At 29.7% G+C, this 21113-nt stretch overlaps 1 protein-coding gene across 2 annotated transcripts in view; it reads left to right on the plus strand.

The window, feature by feature from the left end:
• The window catches only part of LOC129742353 (serine/threonine-protein kinase 32B), a 314888-nt gene that overhangs the window by 212779 nt on the left and 80996 nt on the right, over positions 1 to 21113 (plus strand). The window lies entirely within an intron of this gene.

Here is a 21113-nt window from a genome sequence, read left to right on the forward strand (position 1 = left end):
TGCTTTAGTTGCATCTAACGTTAACATAAACTTTTATAGTATCAAAAAAGTTTTATTGACTTACTATGGAGAGAAACGAGACTTAACAACATTGGATTATCAGTTAATGAATACGCAGCAAAGAGGAAGACCTTTGTCGATATTCTACACGGAAATATCTAAACTGTTGTCTCACATTTCTAATCACGTAAGAATTAGCAACGAATATTCTCATCCAGAAGCAATAAAGGCTATCATAAATTGCTATAATAGAAAAGCAATTGATGCTTTTATGAGAGGATTGGATGGCGATATTGGAAAATTTTTAAGAAATTTTAACCCGGATTCTTTAGCTACAGCTTATAACTATTGCATTACGTATCAAAATGTAGAATTCAGAAAGAATATTATACGCAGAGTTTCAGATGTCCCACCGAGACCACAACCCAGGATTCAACCTCAACAACAACCTCAACGGAATCAACCAATATTTGTTCCGGTACCCATGCAAAATTATAGATATCCCAATAATCAATCTTTCCAGCCAAAACCGCAACATCAAACGTTTCAACCACGACCACCAGTTCCAGCAAAATTAAATAAACCAGAACCTATGGATGTAGATCAATCCATAAGATCTCGACAGGTAAATTATGTAAATCGGCCTTCTACTTCAAGACCTCAACCACCCTTCAAAAGACAAAGAGTATTTAATGTGAATACTCTAGATCCTGATCCTCAATATTCCACAATATTGGAAGAAGAAGAAAATATTCAAACTGAAGACGATTTTTCAGAAGATGTAGAGTTAGATTCTCTGACATTTGAAAAGTATATGCAGACATACGAAAAGCAATGTAATAAAACTGAAGAAACTGAAGAATTTGTGCAGGAATATGAAGATTGTGCAGATTTTAATTTTTTAGAATAAAATCTACTTTACCATATTTTTTATTCTATGGTAAATTGAGAGAACCATTAAAAGTTTTAGTAGACACTGGGTCTAATAAGAATTACATTCATCCCAAGTTTACGAGAAGATTTCATAAAGTTAAAAAACCTTTTAAAGTATCTTCTGTTGGAGGAGATCTTAAAATTGAAAAATATTCACAAGGAAGATTTTTTAAACCATGTTCTAATCTTATAGTAAAATTTTATCACATGGAAGAATTAAAAACATTTGATGCAGTTTTAGGTCATGATACCTTAAAAGAATTGAAAGCAATTATTGATGTAAATAATGAAAAGATTATTTTGCCCAATAATTATGAAATTCCATTATTACAGAAAGAATTTCAACAAATTAATAAAATACAAATTAGAGATGATCATTTAAAAACTTATGAAAAAAATGGTTTAATGAAAATTTTAGATAAATATCAAGATTTATTTCAACCCCCTGATGAAAAATTGCCATTTACAACTAAAATTAAAGCTACTATTAGAACAACTGATAATGATCCGATATATAGTAAATCATATCCTTATCCTCAAACTTTTAAAGATGAAGTTGAGAAACAAATTCAGAAATTATTGAATGACGGAATTATTAGAAAATCTCATTCACCTTACAATTCACCTGTATGGATTGTTCCTAAAAAAATGGATGCCTCAGGACAAAAGAAATTTAGAGTTGTAATTGACTATAGAAAGTTAAATGTCAAAACAATTAATGATAAATATCCGATACCTGATACAGCTGCAGTATTATCAAATTTAGGAAATAATAAATATTTCACAACTTTGGATTTAGCATCTGGTTTTCATCAGATTGCAATGTCAGAATATGATATTGAAAAAACAGCTTTTGCAGTAAACAATGGTAAATATGAATTTTTAAGAATGCCATTTGGACTTAAAAATGCACCTGCAATATTTCAAAGAGTTATGGATGATGTTTTAAGAGAACATCTTGGAAAAATTTGCTATGTTTATATTGATGATATAATAATTTTTGGAAAAACTTTAGAGGAACATTTGAAAAATTTACATACTGTATTTGAAACTTTAAGAAAAGCTAATTTTCGAATTCAACCAGATAAATCTGAATTTCTTAAACAAGAAGTAGAGTTTTTAGGATTTATTGTATCCCAAAATGGTTTAAAACCTAATGACAAGAAGGTTCAATGTATTAAGAATTACCCTCAACCAAAATGTTTGAAAGAATTAAGAGCATTTCTAGGACTTTCAGGTTATTATAGACGTTTCGTCAAAAATTATGCAAAAATTGCAAAACCCCTGACAAAACTCTTAAGAGGTGAGGATGGCCATCGCCAAATTCTTAAAAATGAATCTAAAAATTTTAAAATTAATTTAGATGATGACGCAATTAAATCATTTAATTGTCTTAAAAATATTTTGAGTTCTAAAGACGTATTAGCGTTCCCAGATTTTACTCGTCCATTTATTTTAACTACTGACGCCTCTGATAAAGCTATTGGTGCAGTACTTTCACAAAAATTTGATGATGGAGAAAGACCAATTACATTTATTTCAAGAACTTTATCTCAACCCGAAGAAAACTATTCGACAATTGAAAAAGAAATGTTAGCAATAATATGGTCATTAAACAATTTAAGAAATTATATTTATGGTATGAAGATTTTGATTTATACAGATCATCAACCATTATCTTTTACGATTTCTCCAAGGAATAACAATGCAAAATTAAAAAGATGGAAAGCTTACCTTGAAGAACATGATTATCACATTGAATATAAACCAGGTAGAGCTAATGTGGTTGCAGATGCTTTATCTCGCATCCAAGTTAATTCCTTAACACCTACGCGACACTCGTCAGATGATGATGACAATACTTTTATCCCCTCTACTGAAGCACCTATTAACGTTTTCAAAAATCAACTAATATTTATTCCTAACCAAAATTCAAATTATCAATTAGAAACACCGTTTCCAGAATTTAAAAGACATATATTTTGTGAGCAAACTTTCGATAACGAATTCTTATTGAATAAATTAAAAAGATATTTCAATCCAAGAGTCATTAATGGAATATTTACCAATGAACCAATCATGGGTAAAATTCAAGAATTATATAAACAACATTTTAATCCAAAATTAATTAAAGCAAGATTTTCACAAATCAAAGTAAGAGATATTTCGGATGAAAATTTACAATTAGAAAAGATTAAAGAAATACATGAAGTTGCTCATAGAAATTCAAAGGAAAATGTGTTCCAATTGTTAAAAAAATGTTACTTTCCCCAAATTGGAATTAAAACACGAAACTTTATTCGTAATTGTCAAATTTGTAAAACAGAAAAGTATGAAAGAAATCCCCAAAAGTATATCGATATTAAAACCCCTAATCCTACTTATCCAGGAGAGATAGTTCATATAGATATATTCGAGTTCAGCACACAAAATTATTTTATAACATCATTGGATAAATTTTCAAAGTATGCCAAAGTCAAACCAGTAAAAGGAAAATCTTTAAATGATATAGAGAATGAACTTATTGAGTTATTAATAGATTGGGATTTACCAAGATTAATAGTTATGGATAATGAACCAACTTTTGTTTCAAATGTATTAGAACAAAGAATTAAAAATTTAGGTATTGAAATTTTCAGAACTCCAGTTCATAGATCAGAAACAAACGGACAGGTAGAAAGATTTCATTCAACACTTAGAGAAATAATCAGATGTATTAGACACAAACATAATACTTTACCTTTATTAGATTTGGTATTAATGGGAGTTCATTATTATAATTACACTTTTCATTCTTTTATAAAAGACACACCAAGAAACATTTATTTAGGTCCTACAGATAATATTAATATTCAAGAAAGACAAGTAATTCGAGATAAACTGAATGAAAAAATTATAAACTTATACAATAGAAAAAATGAGAAAATCATACCTAGAAGTTACCCAACTTTTGAACCAAATTCAACAGTATTTGAAAAAACATTCGATAGAATAAAAAGAGAAAGTAGATACAAACCAATTATTGTAAAAGAAAATCATGATTCATACATAATTGATAATAGAGATAGAAAAATTCATAAAGTAAATTTACGGAAAAAATAATGATTCATATCTTCTTTTCTTTTTATTTACAGAATATTAGGTGTATTAAGCACAATTATATTACAAATATATTCTATCCTTCAAATACACGATCTTTCAAATAATCCACTAGCAATAATCCCTTTAGGACAGGCAAAGATTAAAACAGGTTATTTCAGAATATTACACCCAATTGATTTGATACAAATAGAAAACACAATAAACAATGTAAATCGAGAAATTCAAAACAAAATGATTAAAAATCCTTTAAATGATTTGATTCTGATAAAAAATTATAAATTATACGAAACATTCATGAAATTGAAGCCGTTTAGTTCAAGCAGACCAAAACGATGGGATAGCATCGGCAAAACTTGGAAATGGATAGCAGGTACCCCAGACGCAGATGACTTGAAGATGATCAACACCAGCATCAACTCCTTGGTACTCCAGAATAATCAACAAGTATTAATCAACGAAGAAATTGGAAAACGAATTCAGGATATAACAGCAATCACCAACCAAGTTCTGAAAGCTGAAAAAGAGAGAACGAAGAACCGATCTTTGGAATTTAATCAACTCATAATGTTATCAAACCTTGATTCACTACAAGATCAAGTCGAGACATTGGAAGAAGCGGTTTTAATGGCAAAACATGGAATTCCCTGTAGTAAGTTATTAACGATACACAATTTTAATAACATTGCTACTTATCTAGCCAAATATGATATGTTTATATCATCATTTGAAGAATTATTATCAAAGGCTAAAGCACAAGTTATGATGAACACAACACATATTCATTATATCTTAAAGATTCCGCAATTATCAATCAATACTTATGAACACATCTATGTTGATTCGATAATTAAGAATGACAAAAGAATTTCCATAAAGCAAAATTATTACTTACGAAATTTATCTCATATTTATGAATTGAAACATTCTTGTTCAAATGAAGCAGAATATTTCTTATGTGAGAATCAAGACATTGATATTCCACCACATTGCATAAAGGAATTGATATTTGGACAACATACAAATTGCACCTTTGAACGAGTCTATTCAAAAGGATTAATAAAAAGAATAACGGATGCAACAATTCTGATTAATGATGCAGTAATCGAAATAACATCAAATTGTAGCAATAACAATCATATTCTTAATGGATCATTTTTAATCCAATTTGAACAGTGCAATTTAAGAATAAATGGAGAATTATATTCGAATTATGAGATGACATTACCAAATAATCCTTATCATCCAACAACAGGATTATTAGTGAACGAGATAGGAATAATTGACTCACCAACCCCGGAGTACTTGACGAATTTAACATTATCTCACCGTGCAAAAATGGATTTCATCGAACTACAGAACCAGTCATTGGAATGGAAATTCAACCTATTTGGATCATTCACCGGAACATTGGTAACGATAACTATAATTTATTTTGCCATTCGTTTAGTTCTTTCTAGAAGGAATTCGCTTCAAATAAACATCAAGCCTGAGAAGATAGACGAAACAGCATTGACAGAAATATCAACAGAGCCTGAGTCTTCAACAAAACAGTTGTCGGAAGAAAAACAAAACGAGATTGAAAAATTCCTGAATGTATCAACACCTTATCGAAACATTTGAGCTTCTGGAAGAAGTCACTTAAGAAGGGAGGAGTTACGTCAACACCATCCAGACGGTCAACGATAGTAAAATAAAAACAGATGTGGCCTCGACTGATTGATTGGAATGCGGCGTGGCGAGCTTCATTAGAATTAAATTATTTTAAACACAAGTGTTTCGGCTAATTGAATTGATAGGAAAGAACCATATGTTCTTTATGTCTAGAAAGACCATATGTTCTTTGTATTAGAATTGTATAAAAAGGGATTAGCAATTGGTAGTAACTTTAGAATCAGTTCAGGTACAGTCAGAGTTAGTTCAGACTTAGGAGTGGTTCTCATAATTGTATGTTGGGTTATTAAGAATAAAATATATTTTTTTATTCAAACCTAGCGTGCAATTATTAATTAATATGTTTGTAACTATATGATTTTCGTTTTAAGGTCTATATTAATAGTTTTCGTTTTAAATTGTAACTTCAGAAGAAAAGTGGTCATTTACCTAAAGGGTGGACTAAATTTTTATAATGAAACCTTAAGAATCAAAATATGGAATTTGCGATCATCGATGGTTAAAATCAAACTTATTTGATTCAAACTTCACTTTCATAAAAAAAAAACTTATTTTATACTCAAATCGAACAAACCAAATCTTCTAAACTCTTTTGCAAATTTCTAATTTTTGATAAATTTTTTTTTTTTTAAAAGCGATATAAATTTTTTGGCTCAAATTTGCTTGATGCAAACTTTAACCAAATTTATGATTTAAGTTTGAAATTTGGCTTTAAAAAAAACTGCAACATACATACATTATGTTAAACAATTCAACGAGAAAAAAATAGAGTTTTGTGCATTTTTTAGGTGAAGATCAGGTACATATGATATCTTTTTTTTCACAGCAAACATTTTTCACTAAGAATCAATTTCACCATGAAAATTCCATGGATGTTTTTTTTAAATAAAATTTGGGGTTTTTTGCCTAAAACAATACTTAGAAAATTAACCCAAATTCTACTTTATATTTGTAATTTTAAGCTAAATCGTAATCGTGTGTACAAACTTATTTTGATTAAAAAATTTGAAATCTAGAAATTGAGTTGACAAGTTGAAATTTTTAAATTCATGTTCTCTTCAATTCCTCAACAATTTTATGTTGATTGAAAAACTCATTAACAAGCTAAATTTTTCTCTGAATTTGGGATCTGCATTCTGAAACTGGATTCTAAACATGAATTTAAAAATTCAGCTTTGAATCAGTTTCCGAATTTCTGTACGCTTTCTGAAATACCGTAAACTGGGGGAACTTTGATCACTTTTTTCATTCATTTTTAAATATTTTGGAAAGGGTTAATTTTTCGTAACACCTAAAAGCTTTCAAACACTTACTGAGGTGAGGAGTATTAAACATGATCATTGATTGCAGTTAACTCAAACGACATTCGTGGTAATAACTAAATGCTTGTTAAAAAACCATTATTGATTGTAGTTTTTTTGTTTGGACTCAATTGAATTTTTCAACGTTTTCTTTCAAAACAAATATACTCAAAAGGTGGACAATGTTGCTGCATACATTTAGGGGCAAAAAATATAAACATTTTTCAATATTGTTTGGCCTCAAAAACAAATGAGTTTTACCTTTATGCAATTCTCTGAATCCTCGCACAATTTCTATGTTCTTTTTTTCTTCAATCTTAACCATTTGATAGAGTTTTTAGGTATTTTTTCTGTACGGACTTTTTCATGGAAAATTACCGTTTTTTTTCAACATCCATCAACAAATCACCATCAAATGACCATAAAAATAACACTTAAACTACAACTAAACCAATAAAAAAGTTTAACTTTCACAATAAATAACCCATTTGCTCCTAAATGATTAAATTTGATCAGGAGAGATGTTTGTTTGTGAACCTTCAACAAACCAGATATTTTAAGACATTCAAATTACATTTTAAGTAACATTAAAAATCTCCTAATAAAAACCAAATTTAGCTTATTTGTTAGTCAATTTATAGGCTTTCAGTTTTCAGATATTTTAACTTTATACTTAGGTAATGATGATTATCTGCAAAAATTTCATGCTGATCAAAGTCCCCGCTGATCAAAGAACCCCCAGTTTACGGTATTCAAACAAATATGATATCCGAATCTTGATTCCAGATCATGAATGTATTTTTTTTTATTCTATAGTTCAGGTTTAATCTTAATTCATTTTTCCAATTGATTATTTTTGATCTATATTGTAAATCTGAATTTATTGGTGAGTTTCAAATCTTAATCTGAGTTTTCAATTTTGGATCACCATTTAGAAGCTTTTAATGTACAATTTTTGTGTAAGAATTAAGTTTAAGAACATCGAATTTTAATATAACACAAAATTCTTCTTTTTTCAATTTCGGAAAACGATACTCGAAATATTGAAAATGCAATTTGCATTTTTGCAAAAAAAACATGATTCAAATTTGCTAAAAAATTGCAAAAAACATGATTCAAATTTGATATGAAATGCAGAACCAAATTTAAACCAGGATATCAAAGCAGCTTTTCATTTCTAATTTCTTATGATTATTCGAACTGAAAATCAAAAATCCTAATCAGAAATACGAAAACAGAAATTCAATTTTGGTTATAGGAAAATGAATTTGATTATGAATTTAAAATTTTAAGTGTAGAGTAGAATACCTTGCTTCTTTTTTTGGACCCCCGTTCCTACGGCCATGTTTGGTAACATTGATTTTTTTTATTTGGAATTCTATTTTTTAGCATTTTCCTTTTTTAAATGGACGTGTAAGTGTTGCGCTCACACGTATTTTGCTCCAAACTCATTCTATTTTTTTATCGTTAAACAAAGTTCAATTAAGAAAAAAAAAGAAAGCGCTTAGCGAATAGATGAAAACAAAATTATTGTTTATGATTTTATGAGGTAAAATAATGTGTTTTAAAAAGTTTTTAAAAAAGTTTTTGACTACCTCGATGACATTGCACAAGACTAACTAAAAAAAGCACGTCAAAATGCAAGGAAATTTATTACTTTTGCTATGTACCTTCAAGAATTCTGTACAATTAACATTTTTTTATACATTGCATTCTCTATCATTATTTCTTTCACCAAAGCTCAATGAACAATCTTTACTGTATAAAAAAAACTTGCTATGGTTATGATCAGTAGTTTGGATTGATGAATGCGATTGTTCAATTATAATCATTTGATACAAAATAATAACATATATGTGCTCGTATGCAATAGAGGGTTGAGTAAGCCAAATATTTATCAGAAATAACAACTGAATTTTGACGGCTAAGCTGCTAAAAGATAACGCAATAATGAGCATTGGGAAAAGATAATTGAGTAAAATTACAACAAGCTGATGCAACAACAATAAATAGTTTCTTTCCCGAAAATCTTTTTTTATTTTTTTAGATTTACTAAAAAAGTAAACTATTCTGGCAACACTTGGCAAAACAAAGTCAGTCATTGATCAATTCTTGTGAGTGACAGACGTGTCTTAGTGAATCTCTGAATTAAGATTCGTAAGAATCGTAAAATCAAGACAATGGGTTGGTTGGTAGAATAAGGACCGAGAGCGCAGATTATCAAGGATGCTACGACGAAATATTTGCTTTTCATTCGCCTTTCGGTAGATAGACGAATTGGCACAGGGATCACGCATTTGAAAAAAAATTGTTTCTGATTCGGCCCCTGGAAAAGGGTGGATTGGCTTAGCAAGCGCAGATTTTTAAGACTGTTGCTAAGTATTTGTTTTGATTTGGTGTTTCGATGGATAAAAATTGAATTGGCTTAGGAAGCGCAGGTTTTTAACGTTGCTGCTGCTGATTGTTTGTTATGATTCGACCTTTCGGTTGAAAGAAGCGGAACTTTAAAGCTGCTTCTGCTGATTGTTTGAAAAAGATGAAATTGGCTAAGGAAGTGCAGATTTTTAAGGTAGCTGCTGCGGATTGTTTGTGTTGATTGATTGTTTCGTTTTGGGCTTTCGGTGGAAAAAGCGGAATTGGCTAAGGAATTGCAGATTTTTAAGGCTCTTGCTGCTGATTGTTTGTTTTGATTTGGCCTTTTGGTTGGGATGACTGATTCTTAGAATACTATCGAATTATCCCGGCTCGAGAGACAGAGACAGAGTGACAAGAAAAGTATAGTTCGGGAAAGCTGTTGCTAGGAATGTTGGATTGTTCCGGCTCTGGTAAACAAAGTCAGAGCGGCAGGAAAAGCACACATTGGGAAGACTGTTGCGAAGAATATTTTCGGATTGGACGAAAAATATGTAGAAAAGAATTAAAATTTTGAGATTTGAAAAACTTTTGCTGAGAATCGAACGTAGAATAGAGATAAGAGATATTTGAAAAAAAAATTGTATTTGAAAAAAAAAGACAGTAACATGCATCATGTCTCAGGTCTAATGTCTTATGTCCCAGGTCTAATTTCTCATGTATCAGGTCTCAGGTCTCAGGTCTCAGGTCTTAGGTCTCAGGTCTCAGATCTCAGGTCTCAGGTCTCAGGTCTCAGGTCTCAGGTCTCAGGTCTCAGGTCTCATGTCTCATGTCTCATGTCTCATGTCTCATGTCTCATGTCTCATGTCTCATGTCTCATGTCTCATGTCTCATGTCTCATGTCTCATGTCTCATGTCTCATGTCTCATGTCTCATGTCTCATGTCTCATGTCTCATGTCTCATGTCTCATGTCTCATGTCTCATGCCTCATGTCTCATGTCTCATGTCTCATGTCTCATGTCTCATGTCTCATGTCTCATGTCTCATGTCTCATGTCTCATGTCTCATGTCTCATGTCTCATGTCTCATGTCTCATGTCTCATGTCTCATGTCTCATGTCTCATGTCTCATGTCTCATGTCTCATGTCTCATTTCTCATTTCTCATTTCTCATTTCTCATTTCTCATGTCTCATGTCTCATGTCTCATGTCTCATGTCTCATGTCTCATGTCTCATGTCTCATGTCTCATGTCTCATGTCTCATGTCTCATGTCTCATGTCTCATGTCTCATGTCTCATGTCTCATGTCTCACGTCTCATGTCTCATGTCTCATGTCTCATGTCTCATGTCTCATGTCTCATGTCTCATGTCTCATGTCTCATGTCTCATGTCTCATGTCTCATGTCTCATGTCTCATGTCTCATGTCTCATGTCTCATGTCTCATGTCTCATGTCTCATGTCTCATGTCTCATGTCTCATGTCTCATGTCTCATGTCTCATGTCTCATGTCTCATGTCTCATGTCTCATGTCTCATGTCTCATGTCTCATGTCTCATGTCTCATGTCTCATGTCTCAGGTCTCAGGTCTCAGGTCTCAGGTCTCAGGTCTCAGGTCTCAGGTCTCAGGTCTCAGGTCTCAGGTCTCAGGTCTCAGGTCTCAGGTCTCAGGTCTCAGGTCTCAGGTCTCAGGTCTCAGGTCTCAGGTCTCAGGTCTCAGGGCTCAGGTCTCAGGAGTCAGTTCGCAGGTCTCAGTCTTAATTGTCAGGTCTCAAGTCTCAGCTATCAGTTCGCAAGCCTCAAATCTCAGGTCCCAAGTCGCAGGTCTTAGGTGTCAAGTCTCAGGTCTAAAACGTCAAGTACATGTCTTATTGTTTAAAGTTTCAGAGCTGCATAAAGTTAAAGGTCTTTTTTACACGGTTTTCCGCAATTAGCACGGTATTTTTACACGATTTTTTTTGCACGGTTTTTTTTACGCGATATGTATATCAGTGTAAACAAAGACCTTGGTGTATTTGGATCACTTTTATTATTGTTTCAGATAACAGAGGGACAAACCTATATGTGATTTCTCCCATTTCGGACGGGAAACGCCAAAACCTCACCGCCCCCGAGCCTTTCCAACGCCATCCAAAATTCAATTATTGTATTACTGTTTACTATGAATATTATAATTTGCCAATATGCTAAAAATATAATTAAAAAAACTGATTTTGAATCTCTTTACTAACCTTTATTCAATACAGGATAGAGATTTTGCCACGGTTTTCAAGTTTCAGAAATACAATGCTATAGAAAAAAAAATTAAATTTCACATTTTCAGAAAATTAGAAAAAAAACATGTATTTCTGAAATCACTAAAGGGAGTTTTGAAGATTTGAATCTAAAAGTTTTTATTTTATCTACAAATTTGTTGAAGACTGCAATAAATTTTGTTTATAAACATATCTCGAATGCATTTTAATTTAAATGTTCTTTGAAATTTCGTTAAATTCCTAAATTTTTATAGAACTGGAAAAAAGAACATTTGTTTATGTTACTTTTTCTCAGAAGTCAAAATTACTCGAAATCATTTATAAAGTAGACTTTTGCTTTAAAACCTTTATTTTCAATATGTTTGTAACATTTGTAACATTTGCTTGGAAAAAATGTGTCCATAAAAAACAATTTTTCACTTTATTCATACATTCTCTAATGCTAATTTCTTACTTTTTGAAATGAAGAGCTTAAATTTCAATTCATTCATTGCAGATTAAATAAAGTTAAAAATCTTAGATAAGAGCTTGAAATTCAAAAGCAAATCATTAAAAGTAGAGTTCCAAAAGCACCAAACACCAGAATCACATAATTTTTTAAATTTAAAATTAAATATAAATTTAGAAAGAAAATTCTTCGATCAAAATGCAAAATGATCAATGAACTTCAGAGTTACACACACGATATTTCCGGTTCACAATTCGAAACAATAAATCAAAAAAATACATAAAATTTTAAAATTAGTTTTAAATTCAAAGCAATGATAAAAAAATAAATCAAATAGCTGCTTCTACGAAAGTAAAGTTGCAAATGAGAATCATTAAAATTTCGTTATGTTAACCTCACGCTAAACCTAATATGAAGAAGTTCAGGAAAAATAGATAAGATATTCCAAAAATGATTGATGGAAATTATAGATTCGCAAAATGAAGTTTTATCAAAGAAGGATTAAAAAGATTGGATATCTGCTCTATTTTTGATTTTTTTTTTTTTCAAAATACCTGTGATTTCCTAGTTCAATTAGATCAAATCGAATGATAATCCCATAATTTTGACAAATTTAATTTTTTTGGTGTTTCGATTGTTTTCTTCATAAATAGAAAAGAAAAGTTTAATTTTTTTAACATGCAAATCGAACTACGATTTTTCATTTGTACTGTTCATGTTTCTGAATTGGGAAAAAAATTGCAGCGCAATGTTGGAAAGGCTCAAATTTTTAGACTCAGGGAACAAAAATCTATGATTCCTGAAAATTTCGTAGCCAAGACTGTGAATTTTGAAAATTGTAATAATATTAGAATGTCGGGCGATCATGAAACGTTTTACTAAGATTTTGAATATCTTCCAGGTCCATCGATCAATTGGTTCTTTAAATGTTATATTAGCCAGTTTAAAAAAAAAACAACTTTAGAGAAATTGAATTCTGAGCCAAAAATGTACGTAGAGAGGCCGAAGTTAAATTTGAAAAAGGGTTTTATTGATTTTAAGTTCCAATCAACCGTTCGGGTGTGCCACCTCTGTCCCAATTCCTTCCATTCATCATTCTCAATCGATCGTCATTTTACCTCCCCCAGGGCGAGAAGAAAAATATAATAATACTTCTAGCCGGGAGGTTATTATTTCATTTGTTGATGCCATTCGAGGGAGGAAGAGGGTTGCACAAATAAATGTAAATATTGATGCTCGACCCATAAAACACCCCGAGGAACTCCGAAAAAAAGGATCGAAAACAGAAGAAGGACAATAGCCTTCTTCCTTAGTCTCGAAGCACCGAAATTCATAACCATTCAAGTGTCGAGTATGGACAAGGTCCCGGAACCCGTTCCTTCGTTTCATTTTTTCGGTTCGTCCGGTCTTGATTATTTCGCCGGAAGGCGGAAGTCTCGGAGGCGAAGGCATTTTATGTACGAAGGCCGTTCACGGCAGGTCATAAATGACACCCGCCATCAGCTCTGATTTTCAACTTGGTCTGGTTTCTTATTCCTCTCCCGATTTTTATGTGGTCCTTTTATACCGATTTCCTTTCCTGAAGTTGCCCAAATGAATTGCCATCCTCGTTCCCGTGATGGGTAAACGTAATATTCGAGCCATTTCCAATTTGTCCCTCAAACGGCTTTATTGATTCATGGGGTTTCGGAATTGGTATCGATGTTCAAATAACGATATTTTTAGTGCTATTTACGATATGAATGATTCTTTAAGGGGAAAAAATGAATTGCAAACTTTAAAAATCATAAAACTAATTAAAAAGCATTCAATCATTAACCAAGCATTGCCGGGATGCGAATGGAAAAAGTTTTTTCCACTTCTAAGTTGGTAAACCTGCCTGCCCCAAGGATAATCTATCAAAATTCATTGCACACATCTAGCTGGAACTTGCTCCGGGATTAATTTATCGATATTGCAAACTTTTGAAGGAAATCCAGTGCAGAAGAAAACAAGCGATCGCAACTTCGTTGCTAATTTTACCAAGTTGAAGGAAAAATCCCGTGTTTTGTAAGGGAATAAAATAGATTAAAAATCGATTTTTTTTTAGATTTTTTTTTCTCAGTTTTGATGAACCTGTTTTTATCCTCCAATATTACTCTGTTCTAAATTTCTATAAGTATTCCGATATAAGAAAATTAAATGCAAAAAAAAGTTTGCATCAAACATGTTATTTTATATTCGGAATAACACTTGAATTGAAAAAAAAAAACTGATCATATGGCTCCAGAGTTAAAAAAAATGTTCAAAATCAATCCTAATTCTTACGGAACTCATAAGGTACATGATTATTTCGAAAACATGCACATCAAAATATTTGTACTTCAAAAAAATTGGTATGTTCCATATTTCACCTGAAAACTCTCATTGATTTTTTTTTATTTGTTGGAATTAAACAATTTGTTAATTATTTTTTTCAAATTTAATACAACCCAATCCTCGTCGGGTAACTTGGCTCCAGGGAAGCAAAAAAACTTAGTTTCTCTTGTCTTCCAACACTCCCTTGATAAATCTCACCAGAAGCAATAGCAATAGCAGCTAAAGCGTAAAATTAATAATCTGCACAACTGTTAAAGCTGTACTAATAAGCCTGCCCCAATCTCCCTCTTCTTCTCAAAGTTACTCCTTCTGTTGTTTGAGTTGTGTTGTGTTTATCTTTGCAGGCTATTTAAGTTTCTCTGTCGACTCAGTCCGGGCAATCCTTTCAGCACGAATTCGATTTTACTCTCATCAAATTTGACTTTTTCCTTCCTTCCGTCTTGAAACTTTTAGGAGGTCCAGGTCCTGGTCAAAAACTGCAACGTATTGACTTGCAATCTACGAAAGAGAACCCGGAAACTCGTAAACAGTTGCCGTTGTTTGGGGATGACTTTTTTTATTGTAGTTCCGGTTGTCGTCCGAGGGAAAACTTTTTCCCAATCTTCTCTCGGAAAGACGAGTGAATCGAAGTTGTGCCTTCGACATGAGTTTGAGACTTGCAGCTTCCAGAAATAAAGTCACCATAACAGGATGATTACCTGCCTGTTTTGTAGAGGAAGTTTTTGTTTGCAATTGTTGTCTTCCTGCTTTTCAAACAGTTTCCGGATTTCTTCAGCTACATAGATTCCCAAACAGAGAAAGCAACTGAGAGGAATGGATTGAAGTTTTCTTTGGCCTGAAGCTTGGTTATGGATGTTTGGAACAAAGTTTATTCAAATCTACCAGGATTAAAGCATTTGTTGTGAAAATTGCTCAAAAATAAGAACTTGTTGAAAGTTTTTGTAATTTTAATCATTTTTCTCCTGATAATCCAGAGTATTTCCGGGATGAATGATAGCATTCCGAATGTGAGGAACTAAATTAATCTTTCAAAAGTGGCTCCAGAGAGACAAACTAATAACTGAAATCAAATTGCGATGGAAGCATGGATTCCGATTCTTATATTAAGGGGAAAAAATGTCCAAACAACGAAAATGACAAAAATGACAAAAATGACAAAAATGACAAAAATGACAAAAAAGACAAAAATGACAAAAATGACAAAAATGACAAAAATGACAAAAAAGACAAAAATGACAAAAATGACAAAAATGACAAAAATGACAAAAATGACAAAAATGACAAAAATGACAAAAATGACAAAAATGACAAAAATGACAAAAATGACAAAAATGACAAAAATGACAAAAATGAAAAAAATGACAAAAATGACAAAAATGACAAAAATGACAAAAATGACAAAAATGACAAAAATGACAAAAATGACAAAAATGACAAAAATGACAAAAATGACAAAAATGACAAAAATGACAAAAATGACAAAAATGACAAAAATGACAAAAATGACAAAAATGACAAAAATGACAAAAATGACAAAAATGACAAAAATGACAAAAATGACAAAAATGACAAAAATGACAAAAATGACAAAAATGACAAAAATGACAAAAATGACAAAAATGACAAAAATGACAAAAATGACAAAAATGACAAAAATGACAAAAATGACAAAAATGACAAAAATGACAAAAATGACAAAAATGACAAAAATGACAAAAATGACAAAGATGACAAAGATGACAAAAATGCCAAAAATGACAAAAATGACAAAAATGACAAAAATGACAAAAATGACAAAAATGACAAAAATGACAAAAATGACAAAAATGACAAAAATGACAAAAATGACAAAAATGACAAAAATGACAAAAATGACAAAAATGACAAAAATAACAAAAATGACAAAAATGACAAAAAAGACAAAAATGACAAAAATGACAAAAATGACAAAAATGACAAAAATGACAAAAATGACAAAAATGACAAAAATGACAAAAATGACAAAAATGACAAAAATGACAAAAATGACAAAAATGAAAAAAATGACAAAAATGACAAAAATGACAAAAATGACAAAAATGACAAAAATGACAAAAATGACAAAAATGACAAAAATGACAAAAATGACAAAAATGACAAAAATGACAAAAATGACAAAAATGACAAAAATGACAAAAATGACAAAAATGACAAAAATGACAAAAATGACAAAAATGACAAAAATGACAAAAATGACAAAAATGACAAAAATGACAAAAATGACAAAAATGACAAAAATGACAAAGATGACAAAGATGACAAAAATGACAAAAATGCCAAAAATGACAAAAATGCCAAAAATGACAAAAATGACAAAAATGACAAAAATGACAAAAATGACAAAAATGACAAAAATGACAAAAATGACAAAAATGACAAAAATGACAAAAATGACAAAAATGACAAAAATGACAAAAATGACAAAAATGACAAAAATGACAAAAATGACAAAAATGACAAAAATGACAAAAATGACAAAAATGACAAAAATGACAAAAATGACAAAAATGACAAAAATGACAAAAATGACAAAAATGACAAAAATGACAAAAATGACAAAAATGACAAAAATGACAAAAATGACAAAAATGACAAAAATGACAAAAATGACAAAAATGACAAAAATGACAAAAATGACAAAAATGACAAAAATGAAAAAAATTACAAAAATGACAAAAATGACAAAAATGACAGAAATGACAAAAATGACAGAAATGACAAAAATGACAAAAATGACAAAAATGACAAAAATGACAAAAATGACAAAAATGACAAAAATGACAAAAATGACAAAAATGACAAAAATGACAAAAATGACAAAAATGACAAAAATGACAAAAATGACAAAAATAACAAAAATGACAAAAATGACAAAAATGACAAAAATGACAAAAATGACAAAAATGACAAAAATGACAAAAATGACAAAAATGACAAAAATGACAAAAATGACAAAAATGACAAAAATGACAAAAATGACAAAAATGACAAAAATGACAAAAATGACAAAAATGACAAAAATGACAAAAATGACAAAAATGACAAAAATGACAAAAATGACAAAAATGACAAAAATGACAAAAATGACAAAAATGACAAAAATGACAAAAATGACAAAAATGACAAAAATGACAAAAATGACAAAAATGACAAAAATGACAAAAATGACAAAAATGACAAAAATGACAAAAATGACAAAAATGACAAAAATGACAAAAATGACAAAAATGACAAAAATGACAAAAATGACAAAAATGACAAAAATGACAAAAATGACAAAAATGACAAAAATGACAAAAATGACAAAAATGACAAAAATGACAAAAATGACAAAAATGACAAAAATGACAAAAATGACAAAAATGACAAAAATGACAAAAATGACAAAAATGACAAAAATGACAAAAATGACAAAAATGACAAAAATGACAAAAATGACAAAAATGACAAAAATGACAAAAATGACAAAGATGACAAAGATGACAAAAATGACAAAGATGACAAAAATGCCAAAAATGACAAAAATGCCAAAAATGACAAAAATAACAAAAATAACAAAAATGACAAAAATGACAAAAATGACAAAAATGACAAAAATGACAAAAATGACAAAAATGACAAAAATAACAAAAATTACAAAAAATACAAAAATTACAAAAATTACAAAAATTACAAAAATTACAAAAATTACAAAAATTACAAAAATTACAAAAATTACAAAAATTACAAAAATTACAAAAATTACAAAAAATACAAAAATTACAAAAATTAAAAAAATTACAAAAATTACAAAAACTACAAAAATTACAAAAATTACAAAAATTACAAAAATTACAAAAATTACAAAAATTACAAAAATTACAAAAATTACAAAAATTACAAAAATTACAAAAATTACAAAAAATACAAAAATTACAAAAATTACAAAAATTACAAAAATTACAAAAATTACAAAAATTACAAAAATTACAAAAATTACAAAAATTACAAAAATTACAAAAATTACAAAAATTACAAAAATTACAAAAATTACAAAAATTACAAAAATTACAAAAATTACAAAAATTACAAAAATTACAAAAATTACAAAAATTACAAAAATTACAAAAATTACAAAAATTACAAAAATTACAAAAATTACAAAAATTACAAAAATTACAAAAATGACAAAAATGACTAAAATGACAAAAATGACAAAAATGACAAAAATGACAAAAATGACAAAAATGACAAAAATGACAAAAATGACAAAAATGACGCAAATGTGAATCAAATATGATCTAAAATGACACTAAAATGACACATATATAACACAAAAATGTCTTAAAAATGTCACAAAATTTATCTTGAAATAAATCAAATATGACTCAAAAATGACACAAATATGAAACAAATATGACCTAGAATTAGTCAATAATGACACAAAATCACACAAAAATGACTCAAGAATTACACAAAAATTACACAAAAATGACACAATAATGACACATAACAGAAACAAAAATGACACAAACATGAAACGAAAATGACACAAATATGAAAAAAATGACACGAAAATGACACAAAATTTACACAAGAATGACACAAAAATGACAAAATAATGACACAAAAATGACACAAACATGACACAAACATGACACAAAAATGACACGAAAATGGCACAAAATGATACAAAAGTGACACAGAAATGGAACAAAAATGACACAAAAAAAGACACAAAAATGGCACAAAAATGACACAAACATGACAAAAATGACACAAATTTGACACAAATATGACACAAAAATGACACAAAAATGGCACGAAAATGACACAAAAATGACACAAAGATGACACAAAGATGAGACAAAAATGACACAAAAATGACTCAAAAATTGAACAAAAATGACCAAAAAATTACACAAAAATGACATAAAAATGACACATAAAAGAAACAAAAATGAAACAAAAATGACACAAAAATGACACAAATGACATAAAAATGACACCAGAATGACACATAGAATAAACAAAAATAAAACAAAAATGACACAAAAATGACACAAATGACATAAAAATGACACCAGAATGACACAAAAATTACACAAAAATGACACAAATATGAAAAAAATGATACAAACATGACACAAAAATGACACAAAAGTGACACAAAAATGACTTAAATATGAAAAAAATGATACAAACATGACACAAAGATGACATAAAAATGACACAAAAGTGACACAAAAACGACACAAAAATTTCACAAAAATGACACAATAATGACACAAAAATGACACATAAAAGAAACAAAAATGACACATAAAACAAACAAAAAGGAAACAAAAATGACACAAACATGACACAAAAATGACACGAAAATGACACGAAAATGACACAAAAATGACTTAAATATGAAAAAAATGATACAAACATGAAACAAAAATGACACAAAAATGACACAAAAATGGCACAAAAATGACACAAACATGACAAAAATGACACAAATTTGACACAAAAATGACACAAAAATGATACAAAAATGGCACGAAAATGACACAAAAATGACACATAGAATAAACAAAAATAAAACAAAAATGACACAAAAATGACACAAATGACATAAAAATGACACCAGAATGACACAAAAATTACACAAAAATGACACAAATATGAAAAAAATGATACAAACATGACACAAAAATGACACAAAAGTGACACAAAAGTGACACAAAAATGACTTAAATATTAAAAAAAATGATACAAACATGACACAAAGATGACATAAAAATGACACAAAAGTGACACAAAAACGACACAAAAATTTCACAAAAATGACACAATAATGACACAAAAATGACACATAAAAGAAACAAAAATGACACATAAAACAAACAAAAAGGAAACAAAAATGACACAAACATGACACAAAAATGACACGAAAATGACACGAAAATGACACAAAAATGACTTAAATATGAAAAAAATGATACAAACATGAAACAAAAATGACACAAAAATGACACAAAAATGACACAAAAATGGCACAAAAATGACACAAACATGACAAAAATGACACAAATTTGACACAAAAATGACACAAAAATGATACAAAAATGGCACGAAAATGACACAAAAATGACACAAAAATGACACAAAGATGACACAAAGATGACACAAAGATGACACAAAAATGACACAAAAATGAAACAAAAATGACACAAAAATGACACAAAATGAGACAAAAGTGGCCCAAAAGTGACACAAAAGTGACACAAAAGTTACACAAAAGTGACACAAAGGTGACACAAAAATGACACAAAAATGACACAAGAAAGACAAAAATGATAAAAATTTAAAAAAATTTAAACTTTTAATTTGAATTATCATAATTTTGTGTTACTAAAGGGTGGCTCCAGAGAGTTTCTTCACTTTTCGATTGTTTTTTTTTTACTCATTCAATCAAATAGTTATTGATTAAAGCACTACATTCAATAAAAGGATAAATGGCAATCGCAAATCGATTTGGAACGAAACGTTTTCTATACATTCACACTAGCCACTCGAGAGATCCAGACGGACAAACCATCGAAAAGTCACGTTCAATTTCAACTTTCAACAGTGCTACTTCGTCGTTGTCGCACTTGCGCTCGTACTTAAGCAAATACTGAACTG

Source organism: Uranotaenia lowii, chromosome 1 (genome assembly GCF_029784155.1).
Source record: "Uranotaenia lowii strain MFRU-FL chromosome 1, ASM2978415v1, whole genome shotgun sequence".
NCBI lineage: Eukaryota > Metazoa > Arthropoda > Insecta > Diptera > Culicidae > Uranotaenia > Uranotaenia lowii.